This window comes from Camellia sinensis, chromosome 11 (genome assembly GCF_055761805.1).
Source record: "Camellia sinensis isolate YWXY chromosome 11, ASM5576180v1, whole genome shotgun sequence".
Lineage (NCBI taxonomy): Eukaryota > Viridiplantae > Streptophyta > Magnoliopsida > Ericales > Theaceae > Camellia > Camellia sinensis.
Window position 1 is genome coordinate 128437700 of NC_138971.1, and position 26915 is coordinate 128464614.

Here is a 26915-nt window from a genome sequence, read left to right on the forward strand (position 1 = left end):
CATGTCTTTGGGCAGACACACGCTCTTGGCCAGGTTGATGGCCAACAGGTGGTCTTTCTCAGCAACGACCGAGTCTGTGTCTAGAATGTCTCGGTCGTTGAAGGTTAATTTCGGTGCCCAGCAGCCGATGGTTCGGTCGGAAGACTCCGGTTGGGGGCTCGGTGGTAAGCTCGGCTGAATAGGAGTTTCTTCATCAATCAAAACCCGTTCGGGTTCGGAAGTTCGGGCACGCTTGGTTCGGCGGGAAGAGGATGGCTGTTGGGAAGGAAGGGCGACAACAGCAGGCTGCGGTTGGCTGGGAGGCGCCACTTCGGGCCTAGCTGTTTCGGTGAGAAGGGCCCTGACTCTGCTCCTTTTCGCCATCTCTTCTTCTGCGGTTAGAGGGACAAGTCTTATCTCGGGCAGAGTTGGGTCCGGCTCCGGTGCCTCTTCAAGAAGGAAGTCAGTCACCCTTGCTTTTCGGCGACCGCTGTAGCGATAGGTCGGCTCAAAATTTAGTAGCTTGGCCCAATCTCTTTCTTTAATCCGGAATGCAGCTCGCAAAACTCCGAGGTTGGGATAGCTATACAGGGAATGGAGATGGGCGAAATCTGTAAAAAAGAGAAGTGTTAGTTCGGCTAGTAGACTAAACAACCGAGATAACTTACAAAGCAGAAGACCGAAGTAAAATTACCAGGCTCTCCCATTTTCCAATTTATAGGTCGGCCAGGAATTTGAGCTTGAAAATCCTCAAAGTTCCCAGAGACCCAAAAGAAATCATCATCGTTAAGATCTTTGTCCGGAGTGTGCTTGATTATCTTCTCTCGGCGACGGCGAATTCTAAGGTAGTAGACCCACCCAGCATTCTTGGAGCCGATAGAGTATTGATGAAAGATCTCGGCTAGACCAAGATTCAGTCCGGTTTGGTGGTTTAATGCGGCTATCCCCATTATAATACGGTATGTATTAGTGGATAGTTGGGTGGGACATAGCCTAGTCTGTCTAAGAAATTCGCAGATTAGCGGTTGGACAGGAAACCGTAGACCGGTTTCTATTATGGATTGAAGGGTAAAGGGCACGAAGCCTTCATTGTTCCAGGGGGTAGCATCTTTTTCGGCCAACGCCAGATGGACATCATCAGGAATCTGGTAATCTTGCCTAAATTCGGCCAGGCCACCAGGGGTTTCGACTAAATATCTATACTTACCCATTTATTGTATAATTTATGAATAAATTATTTCGGTACAAAAACTAGGCTCAGTAGCTCGGTTGAGCACACGCAGGAGTGCCTGGGCAACCTAAGTCTGCAAAGTAGAAAACAAAGGGGTTAAGCACAGATCGTTGGACCGCGCTACAAATTATAAGCAAGATATACAAATCCTACTTCGGTTTAGTAGGCTGGTTCTACCTCGGCTCGTCAGAAGGTTTCTTAGCTCGGTTTTGAGCAGTTTAGACCGGTTTAACGTCTGGGGGCAGCTTTCTGAGTTCGGTCTAAAAAACTAAGAAAGCTGGTTTAGTCCCAAGGCCTAAATCGGTTGCGGTGTGAGGAAAGTTGCTCCGGCTGAGCCCCTAGGGGCGGCTTTCTGAGTTCGGTTTCAGAACTAAGAAAGCCGGCTTGGCCCCCAAGGTCTTACCTCGGTTTGAGACCGAAGTACCTAGTTCGGTATGTGCAAGCTTATTCGGTAATCTTATCTTGGCTAGAGTGATTCAGGATAAACTACTGGCATTCCTACAAGTTCTAGCTCGGTTATTGACTACAGAAATCTACATATTAGGGGCAAACAGAATCCTAGTTCGGTCGCAATGTGATTTTGGATCTAAGGCTTGTTTTTCTACATAACAGTTCATACACATACAAGTTCTACTGGTTTCTTCATAGAAAGTACTAAAGTAAATTAGAGCTAGAAGAAAAATGTTTTGCAAAAGCAAGCAGAGCATGGAAAACGAAATATGAAAGCAAAACAAAGGAAAGGAAAAAGGATTGCTTACCAGGAAAAGATGAAACAGAGGACAGGAGCAACGGAACCAACGAAGAACACAGATTCAGGAGGCTCAGAGGCTGGAGAAGCAGAGGCACAGAGAGAGAAGAAGATGAAAACAATAGAGTAAATGATTCCAGAATCGAAAGGGCTGTTTTGTGTAAAAGGGAGAGAGAAAAAGGCGGCAAAAAGAAGCGGGAACAGTACAAAAATTCTGAAGGACGGCGTGACAGTTGGCCACAGCTTATCAGAGCTAGCCACGTGTCACTGGAATTGGAAGCGTTACAGTCGCTGTGATTGAAGAGACGTTTTGACCGGACATAGTGATACCCGAGGTAAACTTAGCTCGGCTGGAAAGGCTAAAGGGTTTTTAGCTCGGCTGGAAAGGCTTAAGGGTTTTTTAGTTCGGCTAGAAAGGCTAAAAGGGTTTTTTAGCTCGGCTGAGAAAGCGTAACAAACTCTAGCTCGGCCAAAAGGCTGGTAATCCCAATCATGTTGCACAGATGGAATTAAGGGGCAATTGAGAGGGTAATTTTTGGGAAAAATTGGGCCGAGCTGAGAGTTGGGCATTGAGGCCCAAAACGCGAAGGACTACGTAAAAAGGCCGTACTGAATACTCCGGCCTAGAGGGCAAGGTTACTCCGGCCCTGGGGAGACAAAGTTACTTCGGCCCAAGGAGGTGAGTTTATTCCGGCTCAAGTAGAGATAGTTGCTTCGGCCCAAGAAAGAGTAAGGCTACTCCGGTCCAGAGACAACTCGGAGTAAGACCGGTTTCAGAGTTAGTCCGGTCGCAGTCGGAATTAGTCCGGTCGTGACTTACAATGGTTAGGTCGATCAGAACTTGTTATTTGGAAGTTTGATCTAAGCACACCAAGGTTGAACAGGGGCAGCCGAAGTAATGAGTTAAAAGGAGAAGACCGAGCTAAGGATAGTTCGGCCTTCTCTGTGGCTCAGCATAGCCAGTGTTATTTCGGCCGTGTGGTAGTTCGGCTATGGAGAAAACCATCCCACTTGGTTTAAGCAGTGGGGGAGGGTGTGAAAGGATAAGCATTATCCTTAAGAATATGAATCCTAGGAGGACTCTAATGGAGAAATACAAGTCCTACTAGGATTGTGCCATATGAAACTTATAAAAGCTCACAAGCATCACCTTGGAGGAGGTAATTGAACACAATCTTTCTGAGAACTTAGAGCTTTGTCTATTTGTCAAGTTTTCTGACTTAGGCATCGGAGAGGTTTCCGGCACACACCCGCCGGCTAGCTCACGTTTGTGTTTTCAGGTGACAAAGCGACGTCATACGGAGGAGCGTGGACTTGGTCAACAGGATTATACGAGGAGAATTATTTCCTAGGAAAAAAGTGATGGACATAAGGCAAAAAGTTTTAACTAACAACTTTAGTAGAGACAATCCAAAAATGAATTCTTATATTTTTTATCAAGATTTTGCTAGGAAAGAGTTATCACATGCCATAATCTTGCATGAATATCCTCTCTCTATCGTAGACCATATTGATTTTAAACGATATTCAGCAACACTTCAACCATTGTTTAAAGTGCTTTCTCGAAATATGATAAAGAGTGATATTTTAAAGATTTATGATTGTGAGAGGGTGAAGACATTGAGTTTGGTGGAGCATAATAAAAGTAGGGTGGCAATCACAACTGATATGTGGACTACTAGCAATAAATAAATAAAAAAAGGATTCATGGCTGTCACCGCACACTTTATTGATGATTCATGGACATTGCAAAGTCGCATTTTGAGGTATATATTTGTAAATTTGCAAATCATTTAAAAGTTCTATCTGATTCAGTTCAATTTGCATGTTATTAATACTTGTTTATGAATATCATATTTTAGGTTTATTTATGTTCCATGTCCACACACAAAAGAAGTTCTTTGTGATACTTTGCTTGAGTGTATGATGGACTGGAATATTGATAGAAAAATCTCTACTGTTACTGTTGATAATTACTCCACAAATGATGCCATGATTACCATGTTGATGGATAAGTTGAGTAATACATCGGTTTTGTTGGGTGGTACTTTGTTTCATATGCGTGTTTGTGCGCATATTTTGAATTTGATAGTGAAAGATGGATTGGATGTCATACAAGTGGGTGTGGAGAAAATTTGAGAGAGTGTAGCTTATTTGGACAGCAACACCAAAAAGACAAAAAAAATTTGAAGAAACAGTTAACCAATTGCGTATTCCACATACTAAGAAATTAGGACTTGATTGTGCAATTAGATGGAATTCAACCTACTTGATGTTTCAAACTGCCTTATTGTATAAGGATGTCTTTTCTCGGTTGAAAATTAGAGAGCCTCAATATAAGACTGTGCTAAGTGAGCAAAAATGGGAGTTTGCTAGAGAGATTAGAGGGAGGTTTAAGATTTTTTTTTCTATCACAGAGTTATTTTCTAGTACTAAGTATCCCATAGCCAATGTTTGTTTCCTAGTTTTATGTGAGATTAGGATGACACTGTCTCAATGGCTCTCTTGTGAAATTGAAGTGATTAGAACAATGGCATCAAAAATGGTGGAAAAATTTGATAAATATTGGTTAGTGATACATGGTGTTATTGGAGTTGTTGTTGTAGTTGATCCTAGGTATAAGATGAGTGTATTGGAGTTTTATTTTGAAAAACTTTATGGAGACAAAGCTAAAGATGAAGTTGATAGGGTTCGTCAGATTTGTTATGATTTGTTGCAAGAGTATCAGCACCGAGTTGGTATGGAGACCGATGTTGTTGATGACTCTTCTACTCATTCAGAAATTGTTACAGAGACCCTTTCAAAATTTGATTTGTTTATTAGTAGAAAGAGAAGTAAAAAAATGAAGAATGTAAGATCAGAGTTGGACCATTATCTAGAAGATGATGTTTTTCCAAGAACTTCAGGTTTTGATGTTTTGAATTGGTGGAAAGCTAATGGACCAAAGTATCAGACCTTACAGGCAATAGATAGGGACATTTTAGCTATTCATGTATCCACTGTTGCTTCTGAGTCAGCATTTAGTATTAGTGGAAGGTTGGTGAGTCCACATCGTAGTAGACTTCATCCAAACACATTAAAAGCATTAATATGTGCACAAAGTTGGTTGTGGGGTGCGGAGATGAAAGGTCTCATCCAATCTACATATTATTATTTCACTTTTATATTACCATGGAATAATTTCAATACTGAATTTATATTTTTTACTTTTTAGGAAATTCAACATTGGAATCGGTGGGTTATGCGACTATATATGATGATGATGATGAGATCGACTCGGATGAGTCGTGGGCCACTTTTGTGTTAGTTGTCATCTTTTTCTTTTTCTTTTTTAATTGTTAACATTTTTTTTATTAGTATTGATTAATTGTTAACATTTTTTAATTGATTATATATTCATTATTAGTATTGATTATTTATTTTTTTTCCTTTTGTTATTTAACAGGAATTCAAGTTGAAGGAGATGATGAAAATTGTGATGTGGTTGTATGAGTATTTGGACAAACAATCTTGGTTTTTTATCTTTTTTTTTTATGATGGATTTGGTTTGATATATTATACTGGATTTGTTTTTTTTTTTTTAATTTTATTTTTTGGGTAATCTATCTCTTGCGGGCTGTGCTTGGGACTAATTATTCTCTGTGCTTGTGATGTGGTTGCTGAATTTTCTTTTTTGTGGGCTGTGCATGGGACTATTTTGTTGTTTACAGATGCTATGTGGACAAATGTTATTTTATTGAACAGTCTCAATATTATTTTGTTGCTTACAGATTTTTTGAACAGCCCCAATATATTGAACAGTCCCAATATTATTGACCAGTCCCAATATTATTTTGTTGTTTACAGATTTTTTATTTTGAAAACATGTTGACAGATTTTTTAATAGAATGTTGACAAATTTATTATTTTGAAAACATGTTGAAAACATGTTGACAGATTTATTTTGAAAACATATTGACATATTGAGCAGTCCCAATATTATGTTTGGATAGAATGCTTACAGATTTTTTAATTTGAAATTATGTTGACAAATATGTTTAAATAGGTTGTTTACAGATTTTTTAATTTGGAAAAATGTTGACAAATTGAATAGGATGTTTCAGATCAAAAAGAACAAAAAAAAAATGTGAAATGTTACAATAATCAGGAGATTTTTCGGGGTCGGGGATCTCCGACCCCCGATCGGGGGCGGGGGCGGGCAATGGGTTCCGTCGGAGATCGGGGATGGGGAAATTGTCACTTTCGGGGATTGGGGACGGGAAGTGTAGTCCCCGCCCCCGCCCCGCCCCGCCCCATTGCCATCTCTAAGTGGGACGCCACTTTTCACACCAATAACTGGGCACTCATTGTACCAATTGACTAAGTCGTGGTGTGACTATCACTTTGGAATAAAAAAACATAATGACAAAATAGGCTAAAAAATTAATAAGACAAAATATCATATCTAATTTATAATTACTATATTTTTTTTGCACAAAAGTCAAAAAAATTAAAAAATCCAAACCAAACAAGACTAGAAAAGTCTGGCTAAAAAATTCTCAATATAAAAAGGTTAACTATATCAGCCAATGTCAAACGAAACTTAAATTCAACATAGGTTACATAAATGGGGAATTATACACAAATAAATAAATAAAATTTAACAAATTTGGTAAGAAAATTATTAAATACTTCTAATGTAATCATGTAACATAGTTTATATGATATTCTTATTAAATTAAATATCACAATATATGTTAAATGAGTCATTTTTTATTTCTCAATTACTAAACTAATGTGAGTTAATCTATAAAAAATTTTGCTACATGATTAGTTTGTAATTCCACATAAAGAATACTAAGGCACTATTTGACATCCTAAAAAAATATACTTTCTATTTTTTTATAATATTTTTTGAGTCAGATCACCTTTTTATTTTTTTGTATATCTTTTTATAAAAAGTTAAAAAATATACTTATTTAGATCATTCCAAGCAATCTCTAATATACTCTATGGTTGTTCTGGGATTGCAGAATAATTACTCTGTCTAGCGAATCTAATTTTCTGTAAAAAATAAAAAATAAAAAAACTTATTTATTCATATATATATTTTGTATCTAATATAATCATTTTATATGTTTGAAGGCTTATACACAAGCCATTGATCCTTAAATAAATTCTGTAGTGTTTGCAAGAAGTACGTATACCAATTAAAATGCTTTCCACCTCGTACTTCTCTAAATAAATTCTCTCCTAAATTATTGATGAGTAAGTACTAGGACTTCAATGTTCAATTCTCACCCTTTAAATTGATCATGGTGTACTTCATTGTCATGTCTTGTATTATCAATTAGATGGTAGGATATTATTCTATTTTGTTTTTGTTTTTTCTTCTAATTAATTTTCCCTCCAACACCACTAATAAATACAACTTTTTTATTTTATAATCGGGTGTCTAGACCAATTTACACCTAGCTTGACTAATTTTGAAGAACCAATCACATTGCTTGCTTGCAAGAGCACCATTTAAAATTAGAGCAAACGTTTTGTATAGACTGGCCCGAAAAAAATTATTGAACCCAGTAAGTATTGAATCTAAGACCTAGATAGAGTACATCCGTAGGCCCCAAGTTATGCCCACTAGACCAACCTTAAAGTTCTTAACAATTAAAGTGTTGTTTATAGATGGTTTTTACAGAGGTGAAATTGAAGACAATTTGCAACTTTTGGCCTTCTCTTTGGTAGGTTTTTTATTTTTACTTATTATCAAAAGATAAATATTTTTGTCCATTGGTATGAGGTAATTCAAAAATATCATGAGATTTACGTGGACTGAACATTTAATTATATTATTATTAAAAGATAATACATCTTTTTTTAGGAGAGTTGAATTAGGACATGTCAAGAAAGTTGTGTCCGTAATAATAGTACTTACTCTTTTTTATATATTTTTACTTCTAATTCATTATTTTATTAGTTGTGTTCCTTTCTTCTTCTTCTTTTTTTTTTATTTTCTTTTGTCTCCTAGTTTGCCAAACAGACCGTTGCATTGTGTTGAAAGTTTTGAGAATAAGATTAAGATAGCTAGCATTAATTTACATATTCACATTGTACTCCAATATCTATATTTGTACGAGCACAGCACAATTTTTATTTGTTTATTTAATTTTTGTCATAATTTAGTATTTAACAATTTCGGAACAAATGACCTTTTTTTTTTTTTTTTCTTTCATTTGAGTTCTCGTAAAATTATTTAGTGCAATTGGTGATACTAACGTGACAATATCACAAACAATTTTTTATTTTTACGTTGTGGACGGCTATGACAATCTGCGAAGAGAAAAGAAGATTAGGTGGCTGGATCCCTGTGCTGCATCAAAGAAGAAAGCAGATAAACCAGAACTCGTGGTCAGATGGTAGAAGAGTCAGCTTGTATACACTCTTTGTGGACAACTTGCCGGCGTCTATGAACCCAAAAAACCTATATGATTTGTTCACAAAGTTTGGTGTGGTTAAGGATGTTTTCATCCCCCAAAAGAGAAGGCGAGTAACAAACTCAAGATTTGGGTTTGTTCGGTATGATTGTTCCATTGCAGCCACTGTCGCAGAACAAAAAGCCAACGGGTTATGGATCGATGACAAATCTCTGTCAGTCAAAGTTGCAGAGAACGATAAGCACACGGAGTCAAGGCAGAGACCGAGATCCACAGGATCAAGACAACATTCGACAAGGCTCATACCAGCCATGGCAAACATCAACACAAGGACCCACGACACTGATGGCAGGTCTTTCGCGGAAGTCATCAAAGGGGACCAACCCAGACCTACATCAAGAATAACCATCAAAGTAACAGAGACTGGTAATGGTTGGCTGTACGAGAGCCTAATTATGCGCCTCAAAATGGGTCATTCTATTCAACAGGTAAAAAACGAACTCACTAACAGAGGTGAACAAAATGTGATGGTCAGGGAAGGAGGAGGGCGGGATGTGCTGCTATCATTCCCCAACAAGGATGAACTGCAGAATAAAAAACCTCTGTTTCTAGACTGGTTTCGTGAATGGTCTGAATACATCACCGAATGGAGATCGGGTATGCATCTTCAACAAGAGAGACACGTCTGGATCAACTGCTACGGGATCCCTCCTAGCCTTTGGAGCTCCAATACTTTCAAAGAGATAGCACGATTATGGGGGGAGTTGGTCTCCATTGACGGCCATATGGGCATACCCAAGTCTTTTCGCTGTGGCAGATTTAGCATCATTACAAATGTTATGGATCCGATCACTACAAGCATTAACCTAGAATGCAACGGGAGAATTTACCCCATTAGAGTCTTTGAAGAGCAGTCCTCTGAGGATACCAACTCAAGCTCCAAAGAAACAGCTTCCAAGGATCCACTCGAAGCCGCAGGATCCAAAATTAATGGTGCACTGCACAACATCCAGCATAACCCCACAGAAGGAGAAGATGATGACAAGGCTGCCAAAGTGGCAGGTGATGTGGCAGGAGAGCCTGATTTAACAAATGGAGTAGTGACATCTCGGTTGAAGGGCAAGGGTGAACTGGTTGCCGAGGGCAGCTGGAGCAACACCTCAGCAGTAGCAGAGACCGTCTTTTGTGCGGGAAATTCAAATGAAGTGGGTACATGTGCTGCAGAATCATCATTACAAGCAGTATGCCTACAGCAACGGTGCAATCAGAGTGCTCAAAAAGGTGATGGAAATCAGCTAGATACAGCTATAGGTTCTCTGCAACAGAGTGTAGAGTGTAATCCTATTCCTCCTAAAGGAACCCCTATAGCCTATTTAGCCCCTACCATTGATGGGCATCTTTTTAACCCAGCCATAGATGGGCAATTGCTTACCCCAGGTTTTATAAAAAGCCTCAGTGACCCATCTAAGGAAAAGCCTGGTATATGCCTTGAGGTAAACTTGGGCAACGGCATGAGTGGATTGCAGCCCACTAAGTTAGCCCAAGTAAATATTCAGCCCATGGAGCCATTAAGTTGTAGCTCTCCAACAGCAGAGGAGGCACCCCAGTCAAAGACCAATACCACAACCAGCCCATCACTCCCAAGCCTCAGCAAAAACCGACCAAAGAAATGGAAAAGAAAAGGCAGCAGATGCGATAAGATTAAACATCAATTACTTACATGCAGATTCTCTGGGTTTACTAGGAGAATGGGGCATAAAGGTGCAAGCACTAGTAAAGGCATCACCAAAGGAGCCAAACCGAGATCTTCAGCCGAACCAATTTCCTCCATCTCAGTCTCTGCAATGGATATCCTCCAAGAAGCACATGCAACACTGCAAGTAGGGGAAAGCTTAGGCTTTGATTTTAAGGGCCAAGAAGCTGAGGTCATACAGAAACTCACACATATGGAGGAGCAGGATAAAGAAAGAGTAGGTAGAGGGACTGGCATGGTGGAATAGCTAACACCTACTGGAGGATTCTGAGAGCTAAATTGTTTCCAATGAAGTTGCTGAGCTGGAATATCAGAGGAATTGGGAAGCCTACAAAGAGAAGGAAAATAAGGAAGCTTCTTCTTGATAAAGCAATAGATATGGCCTTAATTCAAGAAACAAAACAATCAAGCACTAATATTCAATGGGTGAAGAGTATTTGGCCTAGAGACAAGTTTGAATTTATGGCTGTGGATGCTGAAGGCCTAGCAGGTGGTTTGATTTGCATCTGGGACCCGGATTTTTTCCACCTTTCAGACTGTTGTTGCAACAGGAACTTCATCCTTCTGTCAGGTAAAATTCAAAACTCTCTTGATTGTGTAATTATCAACACCTATGCTCCAAATGATGTAGTAAGGAGGAAGGAATTATGGGTGACCCTACTAAACCTAAAGCATTCTTTCTCAAAACCATGGTGCCTTGGGGGGGACTTAATGAGATCAGAACTGTTGGGGAAAGGATAGGGGTCTCATGCAGGGACAGGGGCATGAGGGAATTCAATCAATTCATAGATAATTGTGAGGTGGTGGATGTACCAATGATAGGTAGAAAATTCACTTGGTGTAATGCACTGGATGGGAATAAATGGAGTAGAATTGACAGGTTTCTCATTAGCCCTGAATGGTTGATGAGGTTCAAGCTCAAACTCTGGGGCCTTCCCAGAACTGTCTCTGACCACTGCCCACTTGTGCTTATGGAGGATGAAAGGGACTGGGGGCCTAAACCATACAAGTTTCTGAATGCTTGGCTCTTACACCCAAACCTAGCTTCTATAGTGGAGACCACATGGAGGGAAACACAGTTGCAGGGGTCTGCTGGACTCCTCCTCAAAAAGAAACTGCAGGCTCTGAAAATGGCATTAAAAAAGTGGAGTATAGAAGATTATGGCAATGTTGCGAACAAGCTAAAAGACACAGAATCTGTCCTTCATGAACTTGATCTAATAGCCGAAACAAGACCCTTGGTAGAGGCTGAGTTGAAAATACTAAGAGAGAGAAGAAATGAAAAGTGGTCACTAAGCAGGAAGCTGGAATGGGAGTGGCTCCAAAAGTCGAGGATGGATTGGACACTAAAAGGCGACAGGAACACTAAATTTTTCCATGCAATGGCAAGTAGTAGGCAAGCTAGAAACACCATCCATTCCATTACAGTAGGGGATGCGTCTTTTGAGGAGCCCAATATTGTCAAGCATGAGGTATGGAATCATTTCTCAAATCTATTCACAGATGATTGGAAGATCAGACCCGTCTTATCTGGGGATTTCAAGAGTGTTAGAACCAGTACTTCTTTTCACTTGCTAGAAGCTGAATTTTCTGAAGAAGAAATTTGGGCAGCAATCAAACACTGCAATGGGAACAAAGCCCCAGGTCCAGATGGTTTCAACTTGTTGTTCTATCAGAAATTTTGGAAGCTACTCAAAGATGATATTCTTAACTTTATGAAAGACTTCTATGCTAATGGCAAACTGGCTCCGGGTTTAAGCAGTTCCTTTATTACTCTCATCCCAAAAAAGGAGAAAGTTGTGTCATTAAATGAATACAGACCCATCTGTTTGATTGGCTCTGTTTACAAAATCCTCTCAAAAGTACTCACAGCTAGGCTTCAACAAGTCATGCCTACGGTAGTCGGGGACTCACAATCAGCTTTTCTGGGGGGTAGAAGCATTCTTGATGGAGTCTTGATCGCAAATGAAGTCGTGGATGGCTGGAATAAATCCAAGAAAGCAGGGTTGCTATTTAAATTAGACTTTGAAAAGGCGTTTGATTCCATCAATTGGAATTTTCTATTCTCAATGCTTACAAATTTTGGGTTTGGACAAAAATGGATCTCATGGATGCGGGAATGTGTCTCCACTGCGTGAATCTCAGTTCTTATCAATGGCTCTCCAACTAAGGAGTTTAGCCCCCAAAAAGGTCTTCGGCAAGGCGATCCCTTATCACCACTCCTATTCAACTTGGTTGTTGAGGCACTAAACATACTATTTCAGAGAGCTGCGGAGTTGAATTTGCAAAAAGGGGTATCTATTGGTTTCAACGAAGTGCGACTCTCCCACCTACAATTCGCAGATGATTCACTACTATTTTGCGAAGCTGAGCTGTCAGAAGTCCTTGCTTTGAAAAGAATACTCAGATGCTTTGAAGTGGCTTCAGGCCTCAAAATCAATTACCACAAAAGCGTGGTTTGTGGTATTGGTATTTCACTCTCTGAACTTGCTGTTTTTGCATCCCTATTGAATTGTAAGACCCAAACCCTTCCACTCAAGTATTTAGGATTGCCTTTGGGAGCGAATCCAAGGAGAAAGAAAACATGGCAACCTGTTATTGATAAGTTTAAGTTGAGACTTGCTGGTTGGAAAAGGAGACTCCTCTCTTTCGCAGGCCGATTAATATTGGTGAAAGCAGTACTATCAAGCTTACCTGTATACTTCTTGTCTCTTTATAGATTGCCTGAAGGAGTTGCTAAGGAGCTAGACAAAATTCAAGCCTCATTCTTATGGGGAGGCTCAGATTCAAGGCGAAAAATCCACCTAGTGAAATGGTCAGAGGTTACCAAGAGTATAAAGCAGGGTGGGTTGGGCATTAGAAGAGTTAAGGATGCAAATGTGTGCTTACTCCTGAAGTGGTGGTGGAGGTTTGCATCTCAAAATGACTCATTATGGAAGAAAATCATCTGTAGCAAATACAAATTCCTTGGTGGGAGATGGTTCCCAAACCTCAGGCCAACTATCAAGTTATCAAACATCTGGAATGGTATTGTATCAGCTGTGGAGCTGAACGAGTCCCTCTTTCAATACTATACCAATAACCTAAAATTAAAGGTGGGTAATGGTTGTAGAATCAGGTTTTGGAATGATAATTGGTGTGGAAATATTTGTCTAAAAGATGAGTTTCCTCGGATCTACAGGCTGTCACTCAACAAGGATGGGTCACTCAAGGACTTTGTGGATGTCTCTGGCCCTACTCAACATTGGGTTTTCACATTTAGGAGGCCCCTCTTTGACTGGGAGAAAAGTGAACTACTTAGACTCACCACCACCCTATATCCAACTCCCATACTTAATTTGGAAGCCCAAGACAGTGCAGTATGGTCAGAAGCTATTGCAGGGCAGTCTCTTGTCTCGGTCTTTTACAATCATACCAGCATTGCCCATGGAGCATGTAATTATCCTATTCGTCTGGTGTGGAACAAGCAACTCCCGCCCAAAGTGCAATTTTTCAGTTGGCTCGCATGGAAATACAAGCTAAAAACCTCTGTCTTCCTTCAGCGCATTGGTATCTTAGATGGGTCTGCCTCCACCCTATGCATATTTTGTCAAGCACAGCAGGAAACAGCAGAACATGTTCTAATCTCTTGTCCTCAGGTGTGGAAAGTTTGGACTGGGCTGTTAAAGTGGTGGGGGACTACTTGGGTTGCCCCAAATTCTGTCCCAAACTTGCTACTATGGTGGTCAGGTTATGATTGCAGAAAGTCTGAACGTCGAATATGGAATGCTATTCCTCTAGTAACTCTATGGTCCATCTGGAAACACAGGAATGAATGTCTTTTCCAAGCATCTTCGCCAAATCTGCAGGAGTTGCAAGAGCTCATTGTTACCAGGATTGCCATTTGGTTGAAAGCTACGTCTACGAAGCTCCACTTTTCGATCAATGATTTTCTGTACAACATCTCAGCTGTTAGGCACTGTATCAATTAAGGGTAAGAAAGGGTGCTGATTTGTTTCAACTTGATGGTATGTTGATCTGCTCAGTTCTGCTCAGTTCTGTGCTGATCTGCTCAATTCCCATCGGCTGTTCTGTTGATTCTGCTATGTTCTCTTCTGGTGATCTGATCTGGAAAAGCAGTGGTTGGTGATCTGCTGGTGTTCAGTCCAAGGGTGATCTGTTTTGCTGATATGTTCCAAGGGTGATCTGCTGATATGTCCAAGCTGCTAGTGTTCAGTCCAAGGGTGATCTGCTGATTTGTTCCTTTGTTTTGATAGCTGGTGATCTGTTTGCTAGTGTGGCCAGTCCCCTACGTTGGTTCCTCACCAACTTTGGGCTCCTCTTTTCTCTTTATTGGTGTAATTTGTTTGTACCTTGTACTACATTTTCATCAATGAAGTCTCTTGCTTTGCCGTTCAAAAAAAAAAAAAAAAAAACGTGACAATATCACAAACACATCTTCGTCCTTAGTTTAGTTTTGTGGGATTCACATAAAATCCACATAGGACCCAGACAAAGCAAGATGTGTTTATGTTATTACCATAAGCGACAAATTATTACAATTTTTGTAATAGAAGACATAATTAGTGTTCTTATTTAAAACAAAAACAGCCAATATGCCAATGAGCAAGAAGGGTTGCTTGATCTCTATGAGGAAACTAAAAACCACAACACATTGTTTGTAAGAAAACTAAAAGATCAAACTTTATCGGCGAACAGTTTCATACAAGGCCATCAAGCACTTCAACAAAGACAAGAAACACAAATTTCTATTATAATATCTGGTAAAATAGACACAAAGATGACTGTTGAAACATTCTGGGTCACTCACTGCCCTATTTGTATCCATCCAAGTGTACATATTTAAATCAGTAATCATTTCCCTGAATTTGACCACATTAGTTATATTAGTTATGTTGTCAAAGCACTTCAAAAGCCAACTGAACATCACCTAACAAGAATCCCGGTATGTTCAGAGAATGTTTGGCTGTCCAGAATCCGAGAAACACACATTCTCCACCATGCCATCTCTCATGAGCTCTTCAACCCCTCTCTTGAGTCTCTTTGCAGCAACATTGCATTATGATTCTGTCAACATTCCATAGGTGATCCGGATACACCCACTTATGCCGCACGCAGATCCTGGAAGCAGCAGCACACCATGTCTCTGGGCAAACCAGCAAACAACTTCAAAATCATTTGGGTACTTGTCAGGCGGGTTTGCCCATAGGTAAATCGCGCCTTGTCCGCCTTTAACTGCTTTGTCTCCAAGAGGTGAAAGGGCCTCACCAAGGAGTTCTTTGTTTATGGCAAGGCTTTTTAACTTGGCTTCTAACCCATTCACGCCCCGCTTCTAAGCAATTGAGAGCCATGTGTTGTGAAATCATCGAAGTGCAAATAGCAACGTTATCTTGAACCTTGAGAAGCTATGATAGAAGGCCCTCTTTGCCAGACGAGTAAGCTATCTGTGTGAAACAAAGCAGAACTATTTAACAACTTTTCTTCTAAAAATGTACTTGAGTGTGATATTCGTTATGTGAAGTTCAAAGACAATTTTTTAACTGAAAGTACAGGTCCCAAACAAACATACAAAAAGGAAATAAAAGGAGGACAAAATTAGGAGTTGCAGTTTGAATTGAGAGAGAACACATCTTCTGTTACATGAGAAAAAAACAAAAAAATGGGGACAATTTTTAGCGAGCAGCAGCGCTATGAACACAGAAGATTTTTACATAATAGGATCTACCCATGTTTCACATCTGGGTCCTATTCTGTAAAAATCATCTGTGCACTTAGATTCTCTTTAACAAGTGATATATATCTATCGAATAATGTTAGGAACGATAGCCAGAAAGAGCATTCAATGGTTGAGATACATTTCAAAGCTGGATTCTATTATACAATATTGAATCTACCCAATCCACTGTCATTCTGGGTAAATTTCCTGAACTATTTTTCTGGATCCAAAAACTTAATTTTTTTTTTTATCTAACGTAATTTTTTTGTAAATTTTGTTGATTTATGAAAGGGATTTTAGCAGGGACAATATCATCCATTAATTTATATTTTGGTGATATCAGCTAACAATTCTTAATGTTTATTTAACGGTAGAAGTTAAATTGTTATGCGAATATAAATCTCAAAAGACGAGATATAATTTTTAAAACTTCAGAAATAATTTATAATTTAATTAAGTGCTTGTTTAACAATGACTTTTTTAGTTGATTTTTTGACTTTTTTGAATTTTTTAGCTTGAGACTTTTTTGGTCGTTTGGTATTCTTGTTTGACTTTTTGGCTTTGGAATGGCAAAATTTTTTGTCTTTTTGTGATTTTTGTCCTTTTGTGATTTTTTGACTTTTTTTTTATCCTTTTGTAATTTTTTAGCCCAACTCAAAAACTAAATGACCCCTGAACCTCATAAGTGTAGGTAATTTATCCTTAAATATAATATTAGAGTAAATTAGGGGTGCAACTCGAGCGGGTTCGGTCGGGTTTGGAGGCTGTCCAAGCCCAGCTGAAGTTGTGCTGAGATATGTCCAAGCTCGCCCAAGCCCGAATTGTAACCCGACGTTACTGTCCAAGCCCAACCCGAGTTAAACCCAAATTGCCCGAATTGTATTTTTTTTTTTTGCAGCTACATTATTAAATTATTAAAATTTGACTCTATTTACATTTTTTTTTTATATTTAGAAAATCGTTAATACCATCAAAACAAATAATATATATAATGTAAGAGAGATACAGCTATCGTAGTCTTTATAATTTATGAGTAAAAGTTTAAAAAAATAAGATTTTATGTTATTTGTATATATAATATATATTCAATATGATTTAATAATCTAAATTACTTTGATATCATATAATGACTAATAATTTATATATATGTTTAATATTTTTATATATTTATATATGTATAATTCAGATTTCAGGTTGCTCGAATTGTTTGATGTCTTTGCCTAAGTCCGTTCAAATTTAATTCGGATTTTTGAATTTTTACCCAAGTCCATACCAAATTTAAAATATCTTATCCAAATCTTAAAAAAAATTCAAATTGAGTTCGAATTACTCAAATTAAGTCCACCCAAATTGCACCCTTAAAATAAATAATAAATCCTATGTTTAAACTGAGGGGCAGAGGAAAGATCAGGAGGTCAGGACTTTTCAATTTTGTTTTATTTTTTTATTTTTTTTCTCTCTCTTCTTCTGTTCTTAAACTGACACATACAATTACGTAGCCTTACACAAGAACGAGGGGTCATGACTTTTCAAATTTTATTTTTATTTATTTATTTATTTTTTTTTTCAATTCTTAAACTGACACACACAATTATCTAGCCTTGCACAGTCACACTCACAGCACTAATTTCAACCAAACACAACAACAAAGAATAAAGCTTCATACCTCTAATTAGAGGTGTCATTAGTGATGTGCCAGTGTGTCTTACTCACTATCACAGCGTGTGTTGTATCTTATTATTATTATTATTATTATTATTATTATATCTATTTTCACTTCACTAGTGGTGAATTTAGAACTCTAAATCATTACTACAACAACCAAACACACTGACACATAACTCACCTCACCCACATTGTTGTTGTTGTTATTTTTTTTTTTTTTAATTGCAAATCTCGACCAACCACTGACGTACATAATTTTTCAACTTCAATTACGGAAACAATTTAAAAATTTGCTATACAATCTAACGCCTCGTTTATTTTGGGGTGTAATAGATTGGAGGGGATTAGGATGGAGGTGGAATTATTTAGTGTTGTGTTTATTTGTAAAGTTCGAGAATGAATTAGGATGGAGGAGGGGATTAAGATGGAGGTTGGAAGGGGGATTGGGATGGAGGAAGTGAAGGTGGTATTAGAAAAATAATGAGGGAACTAGAAATTTTTTAATTTTTTTTTAATTTTTTACATATTGAGAATTTTTTTTTAAACATTCATGTTTAATTTTTTATATTTGTTTTATTATTTTATATAAAAATAATTTAACAATTTATACACTAACAACTATCATCAAAACAAATACAATTTTACTTGATTCCCTCACTATTAATCCCCTTCATTCTACCTCTGAAAACAAACGGGGCCTAAAAAAAAAACAACAATGATAAAGAGTTCTAATTTTAGAATTCTAAAGAGAGCTCCAAAGATGTGATAAAAAAAAAAAAAAAAAAAAAAAAAAAAAAAAAAAAAACATTGTAACGCCCTCAAAATAATACATAAAATCCATCTCTTTAGACATGCATTGATACAAAGAAACCAACCATCTTTCCATTAATCAGAGTAGTTCTTACAAAAGTATTACATGTTAACAACAAAAGCAAATGCCCTACGGGCTTACAGCTTTCTAAGTTAACACTTGGTTACAAAGAGAAGAGTGCTAACTCAATACATATTAAGCCCTTGGCTTGAATTTACATGTAATACATCAAAAGAAAGCAAACAACAAAAGCAGTCTGTCTGCCTCTAGCCTCCCAGGCTATGTCCTTGGAGGTGGCAGGCTACCTGTACCTGAAAATGATGTCACATAAAGGGTGAGCCACAGCCCAGCAGAAGTACGCTAAACCAGCTATGAACAATGACTAAAATATTAGCAGTTGATAGATGGTCAACACTGATACACTCACTTATATCACATTCTGGTTTCATGACATTTAAGTCCATGTTACATTTCATTTCTCATTTCTTTTTCAACTTTGAGTTTGAAAACAAGGCTCAAAACATAGCCAAATGACTCGATGAGAATAAGACTCATCTTTTAAAACACTTTCAAAATTCATGATGGATACACATTTTGATGTTGTATCAATAACACATAACCCACTTCCATACTATACGAACGATACACATTTTGGTGCTGTATCAACATAACATAGAAACACTTCTATACTTCACAATTGATAACGATATACATTTTAGTGCTATATCACATCAATTTAAACACTTCCATAATCAACACTTGATACACATTGTAGTGCTGTATCAATGTCACACGAAATCCGGTTTAGAGGTCCATCCCCCATCTTCCAATAAACCGTGGAGTACATCCCCCATCTCCTCCCACACAATACAATGTATAGAAACAATTATCATATACGAATTCAATCAATCAATACACATTTTAGTGTTGTATTGTACTGACCACCATATTCAATGGCTTATTTAATTGATTAGTTTTAGTTTTCCTAATCACTATGCATTGTCTACAGCAATTAAGACTATCCTCCACCGATAGCCCAAAGCAGTTATTTCTAAACCGAAAATTAAATGCACCAAATGGATATATTATCAACATTCAACCTGGGTGAGCGATTAAATGAATCCAACCACACCCGTTAATCCCATAATCTTTTCGATTTGAATACTCTCAATTCAATTCTTCATTTCTCAAAATTAATTATACAAATTAATTTAACCAACTAATTAGGGCATTTTCCCATAATTAACATAACAACCCTAAGGTTCCACTTTCATCCATAGCTCATCATCAATATCATTTCTCTATGCCAAGCATGCATATAGGTTTAATTATAAATAAAACCCCATCTTTTGTAAAATTACACAAAGACCCAAACTTTCTCAAAATTACCCAACAACCCCCAACATGTCAAAATGCTAAAATTTAAAGACAAAGCTCATAAAGAGGAGTAGGGTATCCCTACCTCGAAGTTAGAGCTCAAACGGGAAAGTTAAAGAAAGTGAAAATGCTCCAAACACCACGATTCTCAGATCAAAACGAAGCCCTCGACGATCAACACACTTTTTATGAAGGCCGGAGGATAGGGAGACACTCTAACTAGATCAAACCCTAGAGACAAGGGAGATCCTAGAGAGAGAAGCTCTTAAAAGTGTTTTTAGAAAAGTAAGAGAGAGAGAGGAAGTGTAGAGAATGATTCAAAAATGCCCAGCTGCCCTCTGTTATACGACATTCCCGCTCGAGCGGAAAACACAACGCTCGAGCGTCAAGAACGAAAAACTAGATTTGATCGAGCGCAAGAATTCCAGCTCGAGCGCCAAGACACAAAGACAAAACACACCCGCTCGAGCGCGAAAGACCAGTCCGCTTGAGCGTAGATTTTCATCTCCCAGAACTTTCACTAACGAGGTACTACTCGCTTGAGCGCCAAAAATCCCGCTCAAGCTCAACCCGCTCGAGCGCAAGAAACCCGCTCGAGCGTAGAAAACACACCTGCAGAAGTTTTGCAGGGACTCGAAATGCTGGAAGGGTGTAAACCCCGCTCGAGCGTAAAATTACCCGCTCAATTGGACTACTCAAAAACTGGGCAACAGCAATGGGAGCCAAGGCTCTACCAACCTGTAACAACCAAGCCTAACACATCCTAAAATTCAAACAAATGGATTTAAAAGATGACAACATGGTATACAACCACCAACATCACGGAACCAAAGTCTGGAAAACAACAGATACGAAAAAGGAAAACCGGGATCGCTATAACCTTCCCCCCTTAAAGAATTTCGTCCCCGAAATTAAATACAAGTTTATCAAAAACAAGTTTCCTCCATTCCCAACAATATTACAACATAATGTTAAACAATCCGACCCGTTACTGGTCAATCCCATCCCTTTTCAAGAAGCACATCACATTATACATAACACCCTGCATTATCAACATGCATTCCTTTAAAATTTACCAGTTTCAACTCATTTTCCACAATTCCATAATACATGCAACATTAACATCATGCTTGCATTTCCACAATACATTTAACACATACAAGATATTAAAACAAACTTCCAGTTTTAAGGCAAGTTCTACAACATTTCCATAACCCAAAACATCACTATGTTTTACAACTTAAGACATATACAATGCTCTTAAGGCCCAATAATATTACAAAATATCAATACATAATTATACATCAACAAACAAGTCCGGATAATTCTCACGGACATCCGCCTCACGTTCCCAAGTGGCTTCCTCCACTCCGTGATGTTTCCACAAAACCTTTACCAAGGGAATGGTCTTGCCTCGCAAGACTTGATCCCTCCTATCCAAGACCCGACCCGGTCTCTCCTCATACGAGGCATCCTCATCAACCTCTAAGTCGGTCCAAACCAATACATGGGATGGGTCCGGCTCATACTTCCGAAGCATACTCACATGAAACACGTCATGAACTCCGAACAACTGCAGCGACAAAGCTAAGCGATAGGCAACCTCGCCAATCCTCTCAAGGATCTCAAAAGGGCCAATAAACCGAGGGGACAACTTCCCACTCTTCCCAAACCTCATCAATCGCCGCCTAGGTGATATCTTCAGAAAGACATGATCACCCACCTCGAATACCAAAGGTCGCCTCCTACGGTCGGCATAAGATTTCTGACGACTCTGGGCTGTAACAAGCCTCCTACGGATAAGCTCAACTTTCTCCGTCGTTTCCCTCACCAACTCCAAACCCAACAAAGGTGCATCACCCACCTCGGCCCAACAAACTGGAGACCTACACAGTCGGCCATACAAGGCCTCAAACGGTGCCATACCGATTCTAGACTGAAAACTGTTGTTGTAGGCAAACTCCACCAAGGGCAAGTGTCTCTCCCACGTCCCACTAAAGTCAAGGACACAACCTCGAAGCATATCCTCAAGGATCTGAATAGTACGCTCGGACTGCCCGTCAATTTGAGGATGATAAGCCGTACTAAAGGTCAACTTAGTGCCCAAGGCACTCTGCAAACTCTGCCACAACCTAGCAGTAAAACGAGGATCTCTATCTAAGACGATCGTCACTGGGACCCCGTGCAATCTCACTATGTCCCGAATATACAAGTCGGCGAGATGATCTACCGAATCTCTCATGCGCATGGGATGAAGTGCGCTGTAGACACCCCATTTTTGACCGTCCTCAAGACTTGGACGTCACCGTTTGAACACTCGGTGATCATCCATGTTTGTGTTCGTTTGGAGTTCCCGGAGGTCCTGGCTACGCGCCTTGTCTCAGGATCTCCGAACTCGACCGTTTAGTGTCTGGTTTTACACCAAGCACTTATGTTTTGCCTTTGAGAGGCAGGGTAGGGCTTGTGGACCATCCCCACCCACCACCGGCAGTGGCTAGAAGCCACCGGCTGGTTTTTGCTGCCACCGGCAATGAATATTGCTGGCCGGCACATTTTGTTGCCGGTCAGCACTTTTTAGTGCCGGTCGGCACTCTTTTTGGCCAAGATGGCATTTTTGGCCGGCCGGTTACTGTGCAGTTGCTTTTTGAGATATTTTTAGGCAGCTGTATTGCAAGGACTTTCCCTCCATACACGTGTATGGAGGGATGGCCCTCTAGTTTGGCTTAACTTGTAAGTTTTACAAATTTGATTGCTTATATAGAGAGAGGCTCTCTCTTGTTACAAAGGGGTTGGAGAGTTTAGATATTTTGAGAGCTTAGACAGCCATTGTTAAGCTCTGGTTTTAGGGTTAGAGTTAGATACACATCCTATCTCTCTTTCCCTCTCTTTTGTGCTCTAGGTGTTTTGTGTCTTACTATTGCACACAAACACCTAGTGTTTCACCTTCCTTTGATTTCTGAGGTTCTAAGGGACTGATTTTGAAGTTTTGGTGTTGGATTCAAGCCAAAGGAGGCCATTGGAGCACCATTTGTGAAGGGATCTTCAAGGGTAAGAAACTAACACCTTTATTCCCCATTTTTGCATTGATTTTCTACCTATCTTAGAGCTGTTTTCGTACTTATTGTATAACACAAAAAAGTTCTGTTTTTAAGCCCTCTTGGTTGTTTGTTAAGAGTGTTTTGTGGTTTGGAGGTGTTTGATCCCTCTTAGGCCTTGAAAGGCCTCATTTTGTGCTATTTTGTGCTAGTTTCGAGACTTTGGTGTTTGGGCCTCTTCACCACTGAAATCTTGAGGGATTTCAGTGGGGAAGATGGTGCCTTGAAGTCTCTAGAAGGAGAGGGCCACCCCCTCTAAAGGGAGCCTATGCTTGAGTGTGTGTTGAGCATGGTTAGGCTGTTTTTCATGCTTATATATCCATAATATAACATGATTTTAAATTGGTTTTGGTACTCCATGCATGCTTAGCATAGTTGCCTTGTAATGCCATGTTTATGCCTTAACATGCCTTAGGTTGTTAGCCTTTGTTGGAGCATGTTTTAGGCTTACATTTGTGAAGATTTTGTGCTTATATTGACATGTTTTAGGTCTGTCCATAAGTGTTTGGGTTGATTTTAGCATGCTTAGTATAGCTCCTTTGTATTCGGGCTTGTTGGCCTCAAGTATGTGGATGTGTAGTATGCGTTGCTTGCATCATTTTGGTGATTTGGGGTCACCCTACATGTTATTTCAGTCCTATTTCCATGCTTGTTTGATTGCCTTGCATGCCTCTTTAATGCTTTGGAAGCATGTGTTGCATGCTCCATGTTTGACCATTGTGTATGCCTTTGTACTTGAGCCTCTTAGATGCCATCTAAGTAGTCCTTTAGCCTTGTTTTAACATGCTAAAAATCTGTTTTTAGTTGTTTAATGCATGCCATGGTGTTGTGCTAAGTGTGCTTCAAAGCTTCATGACTTGTCTCAAGTACTTGGACCATTTTGCATGTTAAATGTTAGCTTATCTTGTTGCTTGGTTTGGCACCCTCCTAACATGACTTTCAATGCTCATGTTGCATGCTAATCGCCCATGAAATCTCTTGTCAAGTGTGCTTGAATGTTGCTTGCTTAATGCTTAAGGTTTGGACCATAACATGTGTATGTGTGCATGTGTGTTTAGCCTCCATTTTTGGGCATTTTGGCTACTGTTTTGGGCCTTATTAGAGCTGCCCAAACCATGCCTTATAACACATTTTCATTTGGCTAGCATTGCCTCATGTTTGCTTGTATGCTCGCATAAGTTTGTTGCCATGTCATGTTGCACCCTTAGCTTGTATGCCTAGGTTGCATTGCACCTTGCATGCATGCCTTGTTCCTTGACTTGATGATAGGAATTGGGCCTTAATTTGTTTGATTGGTTTGCATTTCATTTGACATGAAAGTTGCATACTTGGTTCCTTGGGCCATCATGCATGAAAATGCGTGATTGGTGGTCCGAGAATCGAGGCACATGCCCCTTTGAGTCATTACCATGATAAGGGACATGAGTGGTGCATACATGCCTTGGTTTGTGCTGCCATGCTTTGCCTTGCCCTCTGTTGCTGTCATTTGCAGATTTTGCAGGAACATTCTGCCGACCGGCAGTGTAAGGTGCCGGCCGGCAATCAATTCTCTGCCGACAGCTTAATTTTGTGCCGACGGCCACATACCACTGCCGGTGGAAATTCCACTCAGCTGGTGGCACTTCCCAGCACCCAAGGATGTAGTCCTGAGGTTTTGGCAGCCTCTACAGAAATGAAGGAAGGAAAACAGAGGCAGCCTATGCATGGCGGCGCGTTTCCCGAGGCGGTTTACTGTTTTCTTAGATTAGTTAATTTGTTGATTAATTAATTAATTTGTAATATTATTTAGCTTGCGTAGTTAATTGATTTGTAATATTTATTTGGTCCCTCCGAGTGAGGGCAAATCTGTAATAAGTGTGTGTGCGTGGTGTGCATGTCTTCCAACCTCACGTCTTTCTTCCCTTTTATTTACCTACTTATGATGGTAGATTAGGGCACGTTTAATTTAGCATACCTTATGTTATGCATGCGTGCATTCATGCATTAGTATTGCATGCATTAGGCTCGGTACATCACGCTAACTGCATTTGTATTTCAATTCAAAAATTGAATACGTGATAGTTGATCGCATTTCATATGCCATGCTTAGGTTAGCCGAGCCTGCTTCGATTGCATCCTGTATTAGACATTTAAACATGGACTTGGATCATGCATTGATTACTAACGAGTTTATTGTTTTGGCACGGAGTACGATGTAAGTATTTTCGTTTTAGCATATCACATGAGTGTGAATGTTGCCATGATAGCATGCTTAACATGTGGCTAGATGCTTATGTGTTAAACTGTTTGAATGCCCGTGGGTGAAGGTTGGATTGCTTGAGTTGGAAAAACTCATTGAAATTCGTGTTTTAAGCCTACTTGCGAGTAGCAAAATCCAAAACGCTTTTCAAAACAAACGGATATGCAATGCTTATTTCCAAGTTAGGCAATCTAGTCTATACTTGTTTGCTGTGCGCATAACATAGTAATTCTAGGCTAATAAATGGAATAAGATCACATAACGTTTTCAAAAACGGATATCACGGTTAGTAGAGGCCGGTCTTTGGACCGGGCGAAAGGGGGTGCTCATAGCTGACCTTCCCCGATCGTACCCAAGCTCCCGAGCCGAGACAACTCCGGTGATGACGGACACGTGGCCTTCGGCACCGAGTCAGGGTTTCCTAAATTCTCCCATAATAAAATATTTAGGTGGCGACTCTGTATCTGGCAAAGCAGTCCATGTTTGGCACTACTTTTTCAAAAATCTGTTTCTCAAAACGATTTGCCGGATTTGGACTCTTTGGTTCAGATTAAGAACCGTGACACAAATTGAGTCCGAACTGTATAGCGAGGCCCCCACGGGCGCTGTTACATGCGCCGACTTAGTTAACCGGTCTACAACCACCCAAATGGCATCACTACCCCGCTGAGTCCGTGGAAGACCTACAACGAAGTCCATACTGACATGCTCCCACTTCCACTCGGCAATAGGCAAGGGTTGCAACAAACCCGCTGGCCTCTGATGCTCGGCCTTCACTTGCTGGCAAGTAAGGCACTTCGATACGAAAACAGCCACATCTCTCTTTATACCCCGCCACCAAAACTGGCAACCCAAATCCCGATACATCTTAGTGCCTCCCGGGTAAACCGCAAGGCGCAAATGATGGAACTCTCGGAGTACTTCCTCTCGGCAAGACTCCGGCACAAACAAACGGTCTTGGTATCTCACACTCAGGTCGGGATACACCGTCAAACCTTTCTCAACCTTCCCACTGGAGATCTTCTCTCGGAGGGACTCTACCTCAAGGTCACCTCTCTGTGCCTCTAACACTCAGGTCACAAGTGTAGGCTGCGCAACAACAGAAGACAAGGCCACAGCCTCAACAGATTCGCCCAGAAGCAAATCAAACTCGCCAAGTGCACCCAACATCTCCCATTCCCGGATGGCTATACAAGCTGCATCACTAATAGGTTTCCTACTAAGGGCATCGGCCACAACATTGTCCTTTCCCGGGTGATAGTGCAACTCAAAATCATAGTCCTCAATGAATTCCATCCACCTCCTCTGCCTCAAATTCAAGTCTCTCTGTGTAAACAGATACTTCAAACTCTTGTGGTCCGAGAACACCTCGAATCTCTCACCATAAAGGTAGTGCCTCCAAATCTTCAAGGCGAAGATCACTGCTGCTAACTCTAGGTCGTGTGTAGGGTAATTCTTCTTGTGTATTTTCAACTGACGTGAGCCATAAGCTACCACTATCCCCTCTTGCATCAACACACAACCCAAACCCTCTCGTGAGGCATCACAATAAACTGCATAACCCAACCCTCTCTCCGGAATAATCAAAACCGGAGCGGTGGTCAATCTAACCTTCAACTCCTGGAACGACTTTTCGCAAGTCTCACTCCACACAAACTTGGCCCCTTTCCGTGTCAATCTAGTCAACAGCGAAGCTAGTCTGGAGAAATCTTTCACAAACCTACGGTAATACCCAGCTAATCCCAGAAAACTGCGGGTCTCAAACACACTCTTAGGCTGTGCCCAATCTTGCACTGCCTCTACCTTAGATGTATCAACAAACACCCCTTCCTCGGACACCACATGGCCTAAGAATTTGACCTCTCCTAGCCAGAACTCACACTTCCCA